General features: G+C 44.7%; 1 long non-coding RNA gene across 1 annotated transcript; it reads right to left on the reverse strand.

The window, feature by feature from the left end:
• Positions 1 to 1,801: 1,801 nt before the first annotated feature.
• On the reverse strand, positions 1,802 to 16,384 carry LOC142660359 (uncharacterized). The gene is made up of 3 exons (XR_012850469.1): positions 16,290 to 16,384; positions 15,880 to 15,985; positions 1,802 to 2,106 (listed from the first exon to the last, which is right to left on the reverse strand). It is a non-coding gene; the product is annotated as an uncharacterized LOC142660359 (long non-coding RNA).
• Positions 16,385 to 16,674: the final 290 nt, after the last annotated feature.

The raw sequence follows: 16,674 nt of genomic DNA on the forward strand, positions 1-16,674 counted from the left end.
CTATCCACCTTGGAACACAAATCATAAAGGATATAACCATTAAGGTCCTTTTACACTGGCAATTATGGACCGTGAAAATGAGTGTCGCTCAACGAGACAGCTTGTTGATCAGTGCTTGCTTGCCCCTTTCACAAGGAGCAATGATTGGTGATGTATCGGAGACAAGTGATCATTACTATGATCGATCACTGACATACTGTAACATCCGTGGTCGCTGACCACGAACTCCTTCCATCCAGTCGATGCCCTTCTCTCCAGAGATGTCTGCACATGCGGCCGTCCTGTTCCACAGTAACCACCAGGGTGCTCAGTCCAGACTTAAGGAGCCAAAGCGCATACAAGTGGGAGATTGAGCTGATTGCTCCCAGAGCACCCTGGGCTATAAGAAGGGTTGTGCCCCTCCCTGCAATGCCTGAGCCTTTTTGTCTATTCTAGTCTGTCTAAGCAAACGGTCTCCTGGTGTTTCCCAGTTCCCAGTGTTTTCCGTTACTGCCACCTGTAACCTGTATCCCGTGCTATCCTGGTCAAGTTCCGTGTTGAGCTGAAGTCGTGCTGTGCTGTGTACCACGCCTATCCTGCTACACCACGCCTGGAGCCTGCCTGTTGCCTAGTCCCAGCCGAGCCAATCATGCTTCTGTCTGAGCTACCACAGGTTCACTATATGAACTATAGACTGTGACCTGTGTCCTGTTGGCCAGCTACCATACCGTCAAGGCGGTACGGTCCAGTGGATCCACGTACCCAACATGACACATATATTTACAACATGTCGGCAGCGCATCCCCATGCTTACACACGGCAATGATTGGGAATGAGCATTCATATGAACGCTAGTTTGCCTGATCATTGGCCCGAGTAAAAAGGCCCTTAGTCCCTTAAGCGGATTGTCAGATTTTTATACTGCCCTGTCTGATGGTAGCATAAAATAGTGACAGGCACGCTGATTTAGTTCACGTTCAGTAGCTTATGAGTACTTGAAGTTTATACAGCATATGTGTACACGGCCGGTGCTGCAGGCGGTGTGTCCAAGGATATACATGATATCCCCCTCCACCTCCCCTGTCTTCCAGCCACTAATTGACACTGTGCATATGGAGAAATGTGTCAATCAGCGGCTGGAGGGCGGGAAGAGGCAGTCGGGGAATATCATGCATATCATTGGACTCATCACTTGCCAGGTCGGCCACGCGACACAAATATAAACTGTAAGTACTTATAAGTGAGCAAATGCTTACAATGTGCTCTTCCCTGCTTGGCTCTTGTGCCCCCAGAAGTAAAAATTAGAAGGTGGTCCAAAATGCTGTCAGGGGGTGCTAGAAATACTATGGGCAGCTCTGCATCCAGATCTCAAAGCTCATGATGACAGTTCATGTCAATGAATGGGACTATTATGTGATGGGGTACCTTGGTTCTAGCAATCGGTGTAGGTCTTAACCCACAGAACGCTACCAATGTTATCTCTTGCCATGTTTTTATGGCATGTCAATATGTAGATCAAGCCGGTTGGTCACTTCAAATCGTGACATTTAAAATAACACTCCGGGCAAAACTGACATCCTGTAATGTTCCAAGGACAGGCCCTGAGGGGGAGGCGCATGACACAGGGATTCTTTTTTTGCTGATCCTTCAGGATCTATACCAGGCATACAACAGTATATCAGTGTAAACGTTTTGGCTGGATTGTTCATTTAATAACCTGATAGCCTTCTGAAAGCTGAGAAGGAATAGATAAAAAAAAAAATATGGTGACATAATTTATTGGAATTAAAAGAAAATATTAATTCTCAGTCACCTGATATTGCAATAATGGCTTTGTTTAATAACATGGGCATTACAGTACCATGTATTTCAACGTTATAACCCTTCTACATTTTTGTGTATATGGCAAGTTCCAGATTTAGTATTGAGAATATGGTTTGGCTTACAGTGTAGTATTCTTTGACAGTGGAATTTTTCAAGTGCTTTTAGTTTTATAGTCTATAGTGGAAGTCTCTGCGGCTGTCAGGATGTCCCTACCTAGACATTGAGCAGTTGTCAGAAGAAAGCAGGAAGGAGCTCCAACAGAAAGAGAGGAAGGTCTTCAATGCAGATGTTGTAGTCTTGACCCTGAATGAATAAATATAGAAATGAGTCGGGAAATATCAAGGAAATGGTAGTAAATGTGCAAAATATATGGCTGGTGCTGTTTACTTGATAGAGTGAGTCCTGAGGCTCCAAAGAATAAGGCCCAGTTCACACAGACTTTTTTTGCAGGCAGAAAAAATCTGCCTCAAAATTCCTTTTTTCTCCACCGTTTTTACAGCGATTTTTGCCCGCAGCCGTTGAATCTAATGCAAAAACTGCAAGCAAAAATCGCTGCAAATAAAACACTCCAAACTAGTTTTTTTCGGCCTCCCATTAATTTTAATGAGTGGTCAGAGGCAGACACTGCTCGAAGAAAGAGCATGCCACTTTTTTTTTCTGTGAGCGGCTTGGGGAAAAAAAATGTCTCTGCCTCAACTTGAAATCAAAGGGGGAAAATTCAGTCAGCCCTTTTTGCAGAGGATCTTGCTTTTTCATTGGAAACTCTTCTCCTATGATGTGTCTGGTCTTCTTAGGTTCACTCTGCAATTATGATCCAGTTTACCTCTTGGAAAATGAACATTTGCGGCACGGCCAAATTACCAAATCAATAAAGAAATATTTTTAAAGTTTTATGGATTTCGCATTTGGAAAATCTTGCAACCTCCAAGAGGAGGAGTGGAGATGGTCAAGGCACTTACTCCATAAAACAGCCATATGATGTTAAGGCAGGGTTGAAACGAAGACTGGGTAGAGTTGCTCAGACTGGGTTTAAATTTTACCGTGGCTTCATGACTAAGGGTATGTGCACACGAAAGCAGGCATTTACGTCTCAAAAGACAGACTGTTTTCAGGAGAAAACAGCTGCCTCGTTTCAGTCCTAAATGCTCCTCCTCGCATTTTGCGAGGCTTCTCTGACAGCCGTAAATTTTGAGCTGCTCTTCATTGAGTTCAATGAAGAACGGCTCAAATTACGTCTGAAAGAAGTGTCCTGCACTTCTTTGACGAGGCTGTATTTTTACGCGTCGTCGTTTCACAGGCTGGGTTCACACGACCTATTTTCAGACATAAACGAGGCGTATTATGCCTCGTTTTACGTCTGAAAATAGGGCTACAATACGTCGGCAAACATCTGCCCATTCATTTGAATGGGTTTGCCGACGTACTGTGCAGAAAACTTGTCATTTACGCGTCGTCGTTTGACATTTGTCAAACGACGACGCGTAAAAATACAGCCTCGTCAAAAGAAGTGCAGGACACTTCTTTCAGACGTAATTTGAGCCATTCTTCATTGAACTCAATGAAGAGCAGCTCAAAATTTACGGCTGTCAGAGAAGCCTCGCAAAATGCGAGGAGGAGCATTTACGACTGAAACGAGGCAGCTGTTTTCTCCTGAAAACAGTCTGTCTTTTCAGACGTAAATGACAGCTACCGTGTGCACATACCCACAGCTGTCAAACGACGACGCGTAAATGACAGGTTGTCTGCACAGTACGTCGGCAAACCCATTCAAATGAATGGGCAGATGTTTGCCGACGTATTGTAGCCTTATTTTCAGACGTAAACGAGGCCTCGTTTACATCTGAAAATAGGTCGTGTGAACCCAGCCTTAGGGAGGGACAACACAGGGATATTGGTTACTGTCTCACAGCAATGACAGGAATGTAATGATTTGGGCACTGACTCTTTATACCTCGGAGTAAGGCTGGATTCACACGAACGTGGCGTTTTGCGCGCGCAAAAACCACTTGACAGCTCCGTGTGTCATCCGTGTATGATGCGCGGCTGCGTGATTTTCGCGCAGCCGCCATCATAGAGATGAGTCTAGTCGACGTCAGTCACTGTCCAGGGTACTGAAAGAGTTAACTGATCGGCAGTTAACTCTTTCAGCACCCTCGACAGTGAATGCCGATCACAATATTGAGAAACCTGTTAAAAAAAAAAGAAAAAGTTCGTACTTACCGAGAACTTCCCTCCCGGCCGTTGCCTTGGTGACGCGCCTCTCTTGACATCTGGCCCCACCTCCCTGGATAACGCCGCAGTCCATGTGACCGCTGCAGCCTGTGCTTGGCCTGTGATTGGCTGGAGCTGTCACTTGGACTGAATTGTCATCCCGGGAGGTCAGACTGGAGGAAGAAGCCGGGAGTTATCGGTAAGTCAGAACTTCTTTTTTTTTTACACGTTCCTGTATATTGGGATCGGAAGTCACTGTCCAGGGTGCTGAAACAGTTTAACTCTTTCAGCACCCTGGACAGTGACTATCTCCTGACGTCGCGTACCGGAAATTTTTTTGCCGGGTTCGGCCAAAATGAGTTCGGCCGAACCCGGTGAAGTTCGGTTCAGTTGTCCGGGTTCGCTCATCTCAAAGACACTCCGTTTGGATGTTTGTAAACAGAAAAGCACGTGGTGCTTTTCTGTTTACATTCATCCTTTTGACAGCTGTTGCGCGAATCACGCAGTTCGCACGGAAGTGCTTCCGTGCGGCATGCATGGTTTTCACGCACCCATTGACTTCAATGGGTGCGTGATGCGTGCAAAACGCCGAAAGAACGGACATGTCGTAACTTTTTTTCAGCGGACTCACGCTGATGAAAAATCACGGACATGTCTGCACGGCCCCATAGACACATATAGGTCCCTGCAACGCGCGTGCAAATCACGCGCGTTGCACGGACGTTTTTCCCGTTCGTCTGAATAAAGCCTAAGTTTGTCTTCTACAATGTACATCATGTCGTCTTTCTCCCTATAGGGGGTGGTGCACTATAGTGGTGGCAAATACCAGGCACTGTTTGCGGTTCATATAACTAAATAACAGAGAACTAAGGGTTCTCTTACTTTGCAACGTGCTGTATGTTGCATACAATACACATATTGATCTCTAGAAACAAAATATGCAGCTATATAGGCTACTATATGGACACATAAAAATGAAAAACGTACTACCCCCACCCATCTGCAGCTATGGTACTGGAGAACATCCGCAGTCTGAAAATTAGGTGCATGTGGTCTTAACTAAGAAATCAAGGATTAGATTAACTAATGATATGATACAGGGCCCAATAATTGCCTTATTACACCTCAAAACTACATCTGTTGGTCACAGGGACGGACACTAACAGCAAAGGGCCATTGTGTAAGAAGTGAGTCTTGGCCCAGTTCCATTCAATGGCAACAAAGCTACGCAAAGACATAATATATCACACACATATGTATACTATAAGATCCAAACTACAGTATATGGACACCTAGACATCACACCTACATTACAAGCTTGATGGACATCCCATTACAAATCATGGGTGTTAATATGAAGTTGGCTATAACAGCCTCCACTGTTCTGGAAAGGCTTGCCTCAAGATTTTGGAGTGTCTGTGAGAATTTTTACCCATTCATCCAGAATAATATTTGTGAGGTCAGTCACTGATGTTGGACGCGAAGGTCTGGCTCGCAATCAGCATTCCAATTCATCCCAATGGTGTTGGATGGGGTTCAAGTCAGGGCTCTGTGCGGGCCAGTCAAGTTCTACCACACTAAACTCGTCAAATCATGTCTCTATGAACCTTGCTTTGTGCACTAGGGCACAGTCATGCTGGCACAGAAAAGGGCCTTCTCCAAACTGTTCCTACAATGTTGGAAGCATAAAGTTGTCCAACATGTAATTGTATGCTGAAACATTAACATTACCGTTCACGGGAAGTAAGGGGCCCAAACCCGGAAATACAGCCCCAGACCACAATCTTCTTCCACTAAATTGTAAAGTAGGCACTATGCATTCTGGTAGGTAGTGATCTCCTGGCATCCAACAAACTAAGATATGTCCATTAGACTGCCAGAAAGTAAAACATTTAACACTCCAGAAAACACGCTGCTCCAGAGCCCAGTGGCGGCATGCTTTACGCTACTACAGCCGATGCTTGGCTTTGTGCATGGTGATCTAGGGCTTGTGTGAAGCAGCTCGACCATGGAAGCTCATTTAATTAAGCTTCTGACGCACAGTTCTTCTGCTGATGTCACTTACAGAAGCCGTTTGTAACTCTGTTGTGCTGCAACAGATGCTACAGATATAGCAGATCAGAAATTTCACAAACTGAATTGTGGCAAACGTGACATCCTGTGACAGTGCAATGTTTAAAGTCACTGAGCTCTTCAGTACGTCCCATACTACTACTACTAATATTTGTCTTTGAAGTTTGCATGGTTGTGTACGTGATTTTATGCACCTGGGTGTGACTTCAACACCTGAACTGAATAATTAGAAGCGGTGTCCACATACTTTTGGCCATATGTATATTTTATTTATACACACACATTAATAAAAATCAAACTGTATAACTTGAATTCTTTCTATATAGAGGTCATGCTTCTCACACAGCACTCACACATTTAACACATGCCACACATACCCCACTAACACATTAGTCGCTCCCATGTTGCTCACGCTTTGGACATATAGTGCACAAACGCCACTCACAAATTGGACACATGCCACTCCTACATCAGGCACACGCTGCACACAAGCCACTTATATAGTGGACATATGCCACTCATACATCAGACACACACTGCACACAAGCCAATTACATACTGGACAGATTCCACTCATACATCAAACACACGCTGCACACAAGCCAATTAAATACTGGACACATGCCACTCATACATCAGACACACGCAGCACACAAGCCACTTGCAAACTGGACACATGCCACTCATACATCAGACACACACTGCACACAAGCCACTTACATACTGGACACATGCCACTCATACATCAGACACATGCTGCACATAAGCCACTTACATACTGGACACATGCCACTCAAACATCAGAGACACGCTGCACACAAACAAATTACATACTGGACATATGCCACTCATACATCAGACACACGTTGCACACAAGCTGCTTACATACTGGACACATGCCACTCATACACCAGACACATGCTGCACACAAGACACTTACGTACTGGACACATGCCACTAATTAATCAGACACACGCTGCACACAAGCCAATTACATACTGGACACATGCCACTTATACATCAGGCACACTCTGCACACAAGCCCATTACATACTGGACACATGCCACTCATACATCAGACACACACTGCACACAAGCCACTTACATACTGGACACATGCCACTCATACATCAGACACACGCTGCACATAAGCCGCTTACATACTGGACACACGCCACTCAAACATCAGACACACGCTGCACACAAACGAATTACATACTGGACACATGCCACTCATACATCAGACACACCCTGCACACAAGCCACTTACATACTGGACATATGCCACTCATACATCAGACACACGCTGCACACAAGCTACTTACATACTGGACACATGCCACTCATACATCAGACACATGCTGCACACAAGCCACTTACGTACTGGACACATGCCACTCATTAATCAGACATACGCTGCACACAAGCCACTTACATACTGGACACATGCCACTCCTACATCAGACACACGCTGCACACAAGCCCATTACATACTGGACACATGCCACTCCTACATCAGACACACGCTGCACACAAGCCCATTACATACTGGACACATGCCACTCATACATCAGACACACGCTGCACACAAGTCAATTACATACTGGACATATGCCACTCACATACTGGACACAAGATGCACACACCTGCTTACAAAGACATATGCCACACACAGACTATTCATACGAGTTGTATATTTCTCTCATATATTGGACATATTTTGCTAATGCAACACACATATATCACTCACACTATAAAAATCAATTAAACACTTCAATACACTTAATGCTTATCTGCTTTCTTTTGTAGGTAACCTGCTAAGGACATTATGCTTAGGCCAAGTTCACTCTTGCATTGTATAATACGTTTTTAGATCAGAATGAGAATAAAAATGGATTCGTTAAAAATCCCATTGAAATCACAATAACGGATGCAAATGGATTTCAATCTGTTTGTATCCGTTTCACATTGACACCAATGATAAAAATCATCCATCCGTTAGACATGCTTTTTTTGAACGGAGAAAAGGGTCTTATACTCTGCAGTTTTATCTCCGTAAAAAAAATGGATGACTAACATTACGGATGTCAACGGATGCTAGCGGATGCAATTAAAATTCCCATTGATTTCAATTTCGGTTTTTGACGGATCAATTTTTATCCTTATTTTGATCTAAAAACGGATCAGAGCACCAAATTATACCAATTCAAGTGTGCTTTTCCCTGCCCATTTGTGGTGCTAAGTCACACCCCACCTGCTTTGTCTGAAACATAGAATGTAGGAAACCCCTTTCTAAGCCCCTCTCACCTCACAGCGGAGTTCTTAGCCATTGTCTACCTACTGCTGGCTGCTGGGCGCCCCTTTTTTCTGGGCCCCTGTGCAGCCGGGTATGTCTACCCCTTGTTGTTTAGAGTTAACAAAGTGGAATAGTACAATGTTTCTCAACCCTAAGTAATCCCAACATGTCATGATTTAAGGATATCCCACAGAGAGGACAATTCCTGATGCCCTGACAATAGTTATATCACCTTTTTAATACTAAGGAAATCTTAAAAACATAACCTGTCGAGTACATGAGGACTGGAGTTGAGATGGACTTCAGATGTTGTCTGCATCCTGTGTCTGGGAGAGATCGGTGTGGTTACTGGGGCGTGTAACCCAACAGTTGTCTGTCTATAGAGAGCTCTGCTGGACGCGGCTTAATCCTGCCATTCATCGTGCTTCAATACACCCTCTGCCCAGACTCCCTCATGCCATATAATCCATTTTACTATTCATTCGCATGGGAAATCCACAGCTATGGCACCTGTTTCCAAAATTGATGTGCGTCGGTTTGGTGATAGCGATGAAAATACTCAAGTTATCCATGAATGTGAACTAAAACCTTGGAGAAAGGAGATTAGAAAATTCTGTAAAGTTAAGGCTATGTTCACACGGGGTATTTTGCCGAGTTTTTTGACGCAGAAACCGCGTCGCAAAACTCGGCAGAAACGGCCCGAGAACGCCTCCCATTGATTTCAGTGGGAGGCGTCGGCGTCTTTTTCCCGCGAGCAGTAAAACTGCCTCGCGGGAAAAAGAAGCGACATGCCCTATCTTCGGGCGCTTCCGCCTCTGACCTCCCATTGACTTCAATGGGAGGCAGGAGAAAGTGTATTTCTCGCTGTTTTATGCCCGCGGCGCTCAATGGCCGCGGGCAAAAAACGGCGCGATAATTGCCGCGAAAATCGGCGTGCAGGGAGAGGAATATCTGCCTCAAAGTTCCAAACGGAATTTTGAGGCAGATATTCCTCCCCCAAAATACTCCGTGTGAACATAGCCTAAGTCTGAGACTGGTGGGCAGGTAAAGTTTAGAAGGGCCTAGTAGTTTACAGCATTATGACTGCCATTGCTTCCCCCATAGCAAAGATAAAAATGAGGTGACGGCCCCTTCCAGGAGCTGCTTAACATCACCACGTTCCTATATGAATGCTACACCATGTTTTTTAAGCGGATAAACTGGATCTGATGTATACGAGGAGCAAAATGCAACATATTTATTAAGTGTTTTTACACATTTTCACAATGGCCAAATCTATTTTTTCTTTTAAACTTGCTTTGATTCCTTATGGAGCTTGAATGCTGTAGAACATTTACATCACGCTCTTTAGGCTTAAGTCATCTGTCCCTCCCGACATTCCTGCTCGCTACTTGTCTACACCTATGTATGAAATATTCCTGGAGGTTCTCAGAGATGATTATATGTGCATACCTCCCAAGTTTTGAATTCGGAAAAGAGGGACATTTTAAGCCGCGCCCGTAACCACCCCCAATATTCCGCATAAACACATCAAATCACGGTCAGATCCTTCTGCAAATAACAAGCGAACATTTTCACTGTGGATCTCTAGCCTGTCTGGATATCACAGATATTATGGATCCGGTTATGTCGTCTTTGTGTTACTTTTCCTAACTTGGGTATAACATTTGCTCATCGCAGCAGCAGCTGCAGGACAAACCAAAAGGCTGAGAACAATGAAAGTCAAGAGGGAGACCCTGTAGTGGATGACTTTTCAATTGACAGGTAGCAGAGAAACATGATGGGGATTTTTTTTCCAGTTGTGTAACTCTGCTACCGGTCAATTGAAAAATCATCCACCAGAGCCCCCCTGTACATAGCGCCAGACACAGCCCCCCTGTAGATAGCTCCACGCACAGCCCTCCTGTAGATAGCTCCACGCACAGCCCCCCTGTACATAGCGCCAGACACAGCCCCCTGTAGATAGCTCCACACACAGCCCCCCATGTAGATAGCTCCACGCACAGCCCCCCTGTACATAGCGCCAGACACAGCCCTCCTGTACATAGTGCCAGACACAGCCCCCCTGTAGATAGCTCCAGACACAGCCCCCATGTACATAGCAATACACACAGCGCCCCTGTAGATAGCTCCACACACAGCCCCCCTGTAGGTAGCGCAACACAACCCCCTTATACTTTGTGCCACAATGCCACCAGAGTGGAGAGCGGTAGAGGTAGCCTACTGCTACCACTCTCCACTCTGCTTTGACGTTACTCACTGTCAGAAGGCAGGAGTCTTGCAGTGGAGTTATGCCGGCCCAGGAGTGGACCAGTCCAGTCACCTGACCTGTCACCTGACCGGTGAGGTCAGATGACAGGTGAGGTGACTGGACTGGTCCACTCCCATGCCGGCATCGATCCCAGTGAGAACACCGCCGCAAGACTCCTGCCTTCTTCTGATCGCTGCTGCAGTCGTCTGGCATGCAGGGCGCCTGTCAGCAGCGATCAGCTGTTTTGATACAGCTGCAGCGCCCAGTGGGACATTTTGCAGACCGCCCGGGATGGAGGGACCCCGGTGAGAAACCGGGACTGTCCTGTCGGATCCGGGATGGTTGGGAGGTATGTATGGGAGGTATGTATGTGAGGTAAAGGGCCATGGGGGAAGGGATTTTTTTGCACTTCCTGTCAGTGATTCCAATTAGGAAAACTACACAGCCTTTCCCCAGCCTGAAATAGCTGATAACAGGGAGCAATAAATTACAGTATATTTAACTGAGCAATGCCGCCGACTATTTTACTCCTTCACAATGCTACAATCTTTTATTTGCACCATTTTGGGGTCCCACTAGAGGATTTGAACCTGCAATCCTGCGATCACTTCTACATCATACAGTAGTGATCACCCACCAAATACATATAATATGTGTCAAAAAATTGTTTTGTTAGGGGCTTGAGCAAAAAAAGTCAGTTAGTATATATTTGCCTGCATCCAGACTAAATGACCAAACCAAAAAACGAAGAAAGATCCAATGCGCAATTGTAAGGTATCAAATATAAAATGTAATCTTTATTGAGAATACTAAAACAGGGCGTCTAAAAGGGTCCACAGGCACTAAAAGAAGGACGCACATCAGAAACTCATGCACATAAGGTGAGAAACAGCATATGCATGGATCAGATAAGGTATATCATACAGATGCAGACGAGAATGTACAAATGATTGTATATAAGGACATGTGCAATAATAATCTGCATCAATACAGACAACAAGGATCTGAAGAATATATGACCATACTGACCCATAAACTGCTAGAGCGATAGACAGGCGGACGCGGGGAGGACAGAGGTTAAACAACATTTATTAATTGTCTGATACTCGGTTCAAAAGTGTCTGGCAATCACTTATCCTTCTCTCTCTATAGAATTAACATACCCATTCGGATTAGCTATATGACCGTCTTAAAGAGGACCTGTCACCTCTCCTGACATTTCTGTTTTAGTAAATATTTGCATACCTCATGAAATAACAATTCTGGAGCATCTTATCTTGGAACTCTGCGTTGTGCCATTCCTCTGTTATTCCTCCTAGAAATGTTTGAATAAATTGACAACTGGGTGTTACAGCTGGGGGTGTGTCCCTACACAAACTGACAATGTCCAATCAGTGCTGACAGAGTGAGACTGTGTAGGGACACACGTCTATGACAAGGGGAATAGTAACATCCAGTTGTACATGTATTCATACATTCCTAGGAGGAATAACAGAGGAACGTCCCAATGCAGAGTTATAAGAAAAGATGCCCGAGAATTGTTATATTATGGTGAATACTAGTATTTATTAAAACAAACATGTCAGGAGAGATGACAAGTCCTCTTCTAAAGGAGTTTTCCACTACCAGACAACTGATGACCTATCCACCGGTAAAGGTCATCACTATATGATCGGTGCGTGTCCGACACCTGGACCCCGCACCAATCAGCTGCTCCGGCTGCCTGCAGGCACCGGATGTCATTGCACACTATGTAGTGTACGGAGCCGGCAGCAGTTGGCTCTGTACATTGCATGGCGGTCGTGCTGCAGAACTGCAGGACCGCTCCTATTGACTTGAAACCAGTACTGCAGCTCGGCCGCTATTCCGTGACTGGAGCCAACTGTTTCTGGCATGAACGTCTGGTGCCCGAAGGCAGCCAGAGCAGCTGATGGGTGCGGGATCCGGGTGTCGGACCCCCAACGATCATATACGGATGACCTATCCGGTGGATAGGTCATTAGTTGTCCAGTAGTGGAAAACCCCTTTAAGGCTAGTCAGCCCCTTCCTCAGAACTACACGCCACTACAAGAATATACCCTTATAAATGAAATGTTAGAAAGTGTTAAGATGTTTTTATAAAATGTGGGAGTGATTTCGGACATTAAAATGTTCCTCCAGTGTAACACTACATTCATTGAGACCTGAATGCAATAAAGAAATCTTTGCATCTGACATCATCTTTGTAGGAAAAGAAATAATAATAATAATAATAATAATAATAATAATAATAATAATAAAAAATAATAATAGTAATAATAATGTTATTAATAATATTAATTAATAGTAAGGGTGAGTTCAAATGTGGTGGAAAAAAATCTGCCGCAGATTCTGCCAGTAATCCGATGTGAGTCTGCAGTGAAATCCGCTACGGATTTGTTGCATGCTTTTCAAAATCGCCAGATACCCGTTATGTTCAGGATTTTGATGTGGATTTGTATTGTAAGGCTGGGTTCACACGACCTATTTTCAGACGTAAACGAGGCGTATTATGCCTCGTTTTACGTCTGAAAATAGGGCTACAATACGTCGGCAAACATCTGCCCATTCATTTGAATGGGTTTGCCGACGTACTGTGCAGACAACCTGTCATTTACGCGTCGTCGTTTGACAGCTGTCAAACGACGACGCGTAAAAATACAGCCTCGTCAAAAGAAGTGCAGGACACTTCTTTCAGACGTAATTTGAGCCGTTCTTCATTGAACTCAATGAAGAGCAGCTCAAGATTTACTGCTGTCAGAGAAGCCTCGCAAAATGCGAGGAGGAGCATTTACGTCTGAAACGAGGCAGCTGTTTTCTCCTGAAAACAGTCTGTCTTTTCAGACGTAAAAGCCTGCTACCGTGTGCACATACCCTAAGGGTGAAATCCGGGATTTAACTCCATGGAAAATCCACAATATACCAGGCATGCTGTGGATTTAAAAATAAGATATGCTCCGAACCCACTTATTGCTATTTTATTATTTATTATTACATATTATGTTATGTAATGCAACTGTATTTGTGTTAGGAGAAAAGGTTATTTTCCATAGAGCACGATATATTTTGTACAGACGGGACTCTGTGAAGGCACACTAGGCTTCACATCTGCGTCAGGGCTCCATTCTGACGTTCCGTCTGAGCTTTCCGTCAGAATGGAGCCCTGACTGACAAATTGAAACCGTAGGTTTCCGTTTCCATCACCATTGATTTCAATGGTGACGGATCTGGTGCCAATGGTTTCAGTTTGTCTCCGTTGTGCAAGGGTTACGCTGCTTTGATGGGATGAATACCGTAATCGACTACGGTATTGATACTGTCAAAATGACGAAATCCATGCACAACGGAGACAAACTGAAACCATTGGCACCGAATCCGTCAGGGCGAGTTGAGATTGGCTGGGCTGAATGGCGTATCGCCAGCTCAGGACTTCATATGAGAACAAATATCCCCTGAACCACAAGTTTAATTTGAAACTGAACCATTAGCCAACCCCATGTCCAGTCCTCAACAGTTATATCAGAAACTTCCAAGTATAGAGAATATTTATTAGTGAAACCGTCAAGATTATGTATCAAATATTGTAACCGTGAAGATTGTGCCTGTGCTGGAGTAAAGTTCTGTTCAGCATCTTATACCTGTCTCGTCTGAAATTCTTGCTGTGTGATTTCCTCTGCGGGTCAGTAACCATCCTAAACTCTCTCTCACCTGTTACATTTTGGTGTAGTCGGTAAGGATCGGCTGAGGCAAATGGGCGGCTGATGTAACCAAGACTAAATGAGATGGAAAAGCCCTATGCTCAGACGGGCTACTGGACTAAATGGCAGCTTTCTCCACTACCGAGTCCAACTTGGGAACAAGACTATATAGAGTCACCAGCGGCTAGAGCTGAGATTCCGCCCGTGCAGGGCACTACTGCTGCTTTAGAAGGAGTGAGGCATCCACAGGTTATATATTGCAACCGAAGAAAAAAAATGACTGCAGAAAAAGGTGACCGTATCTCAGTTGAGTGCACCATGAGTGTACAGCCGCAGCCAGAAATCCAGGTGCACTCTTTTATTCAGACTCCCTCCAAGTTACCTAAGTCAATTTCCTGTGCTGTGGCGCAATGCTGCTGAGGAGGTGTCAAGGACGGCGTCTACTAAAATCGGGGGGAATTGTAGAGTGTATATATGTTAAGCACCTAATGTCATGTTATGTAATGCAACTGTATTTGTAATAGGATAAAAGGTAATTTTCCATAGAGCACTATATATTTTGTACAGATGGCACTCTGTGATTGCACATTAGCATCAGAGGTCAATTGCGACGTGCGGCCCCTTTTAAAAAAATAAAATGGGAGGAGCCTAGTCTTTAAAAAAGAAAATAACAATGATTTTTTTTTATAGTGACAGTTGGTGAGTGATGGAGGAGAGAGACAGAAAGAGTGATGTGTGTCGGATAAGCAGGAGAGGGAGAAAGAAGTCGGTACAGAGTGGGTGTATTTGCCAAGGGGGCCTGTGCCACTGTTGGATAGCCGGGCAGGACGAGACCTGCCAGATTGGATAGCCGGGCAGGGCGAGTTGAGATTGCCATGTAGGACGCAAGCTACCAAGTGACTGATCCAAAAAGACTTTGTATTGCTGGGCTGAATGGCGTATCGCACCACAAGTTTAACTTAATACTGAACCATTAGCCAACACCATGTCCCGTTCTCACCAGTTATATCAGATACTGCCAAGTATAGAAACTATTTATTAGTGAAACCGCCAAGATTATGTACCAAATATTGTAACCGTGAAGATTGTGCCTCTGTTTTCTCAAGTTCTCGCTGTGCAATTTCCTCTGCGGGGCAGTAATCATCCTATACCCCCTCTCACCTGTTACACGCCATCAGAAACGTTAGGGCCCCATACAGTTAAAGTGGTGGGGCTCCCCCAATAACAGGAAATGGCATGAGGGCGACTGGGGTGAGATGCAAACTGGCAGTGGCTCTGTGGAGAGGCAGGGCAGGGACAGTAGGTGGGTAGGGGCTTTGTCAGGGAACAAGAGGGAGAGACTAGGTGCAGTGGCTCTGTGGGCAGGGGGAGATGGCTAAGGGAACAGAAAATGACGGGCGGGAGTGGGGCCAGGGGGGATATGCATCCTGACAGGGGTTCTGGCTCTGTGGAGGGGATGGTGGGAGACAGGTGGATGGGGGCAACATATTGATCTAAAGCTGCTGCTTTTTCACAGCAGAGTCACTCACTAGGTTGCAGTGCGGGCTGCTGTTTCTGGCTCCTGCAGACTCAACGATCTTCCACACCTTGACAAAGTCGTCATCACCTCCTCTTCACCTGTCGCACACACGTCACCTGCATAGACACCAGATACAAAATGAATTTATACCCCTGACCAGACCCCTAAATTAATTCAAACCCCCAACCAGACTCATATTAATTTAGACCCCCAACCAGACCCCTAAATAAATTTACACTCCCAATCAGACCCCTATATTAATTCAGACCCCAGACCCATAAATTAATTCAGTATTCCAACCTGACCCCAAAATTTAGAATCCTAATTTAATTTGCATCTGTAATCAGGCTTCTAATTTAATTTATACCCAAATCAGACTAAATTAATTTGATTCCTAAAACAGACCCCATATGTACCTACCGTTTCCGGGTCCTTTTTCCTCCACTTCAGTCTCTGGGCGCCTCCTCTTCCCTTCGGGCACCTCTTCTTCCTGGGCGCCTCTTCTTCCCGGGCCTGTACCTTGTTGCAGATTTTCAGTGCAAAATCTGAAACAAAAATCTGCAACAAACCTGCCATATCTGAACGTGGCCTAATAAATACATGTTATCATTATTAGCAGTAGTATTAGTATTATTTTCCCCAAAATAACAATAGTTCCATTATCCATTTTATTTACCATTAAACTCAATGCATTTTCTCAATATTGTAAAATAACGCCAAAATTATAATCTGAATCCAAAAGAGTAAATGGGGACTTTCAACATATCTATTCCTTTATTTTTCATAGGTATTATAAACCCTAAAG

This window comes from Rhinoderma darwinii, chromosome 9, assembly GCF_050947455.1.
Source record: "Rhinoderma darwinii isolate aRhiDar2 chromosome 9, aRhiDar2.hap1, whole genome shotgun sequence".
In the NCBI taxonomy this organism is placed as follows: Eukaryota; Metazoa; Chordata; class Amphibia; order Anura; family Rhinodermatidae; genus Rhinoderma; species Rhinoderma darwinii.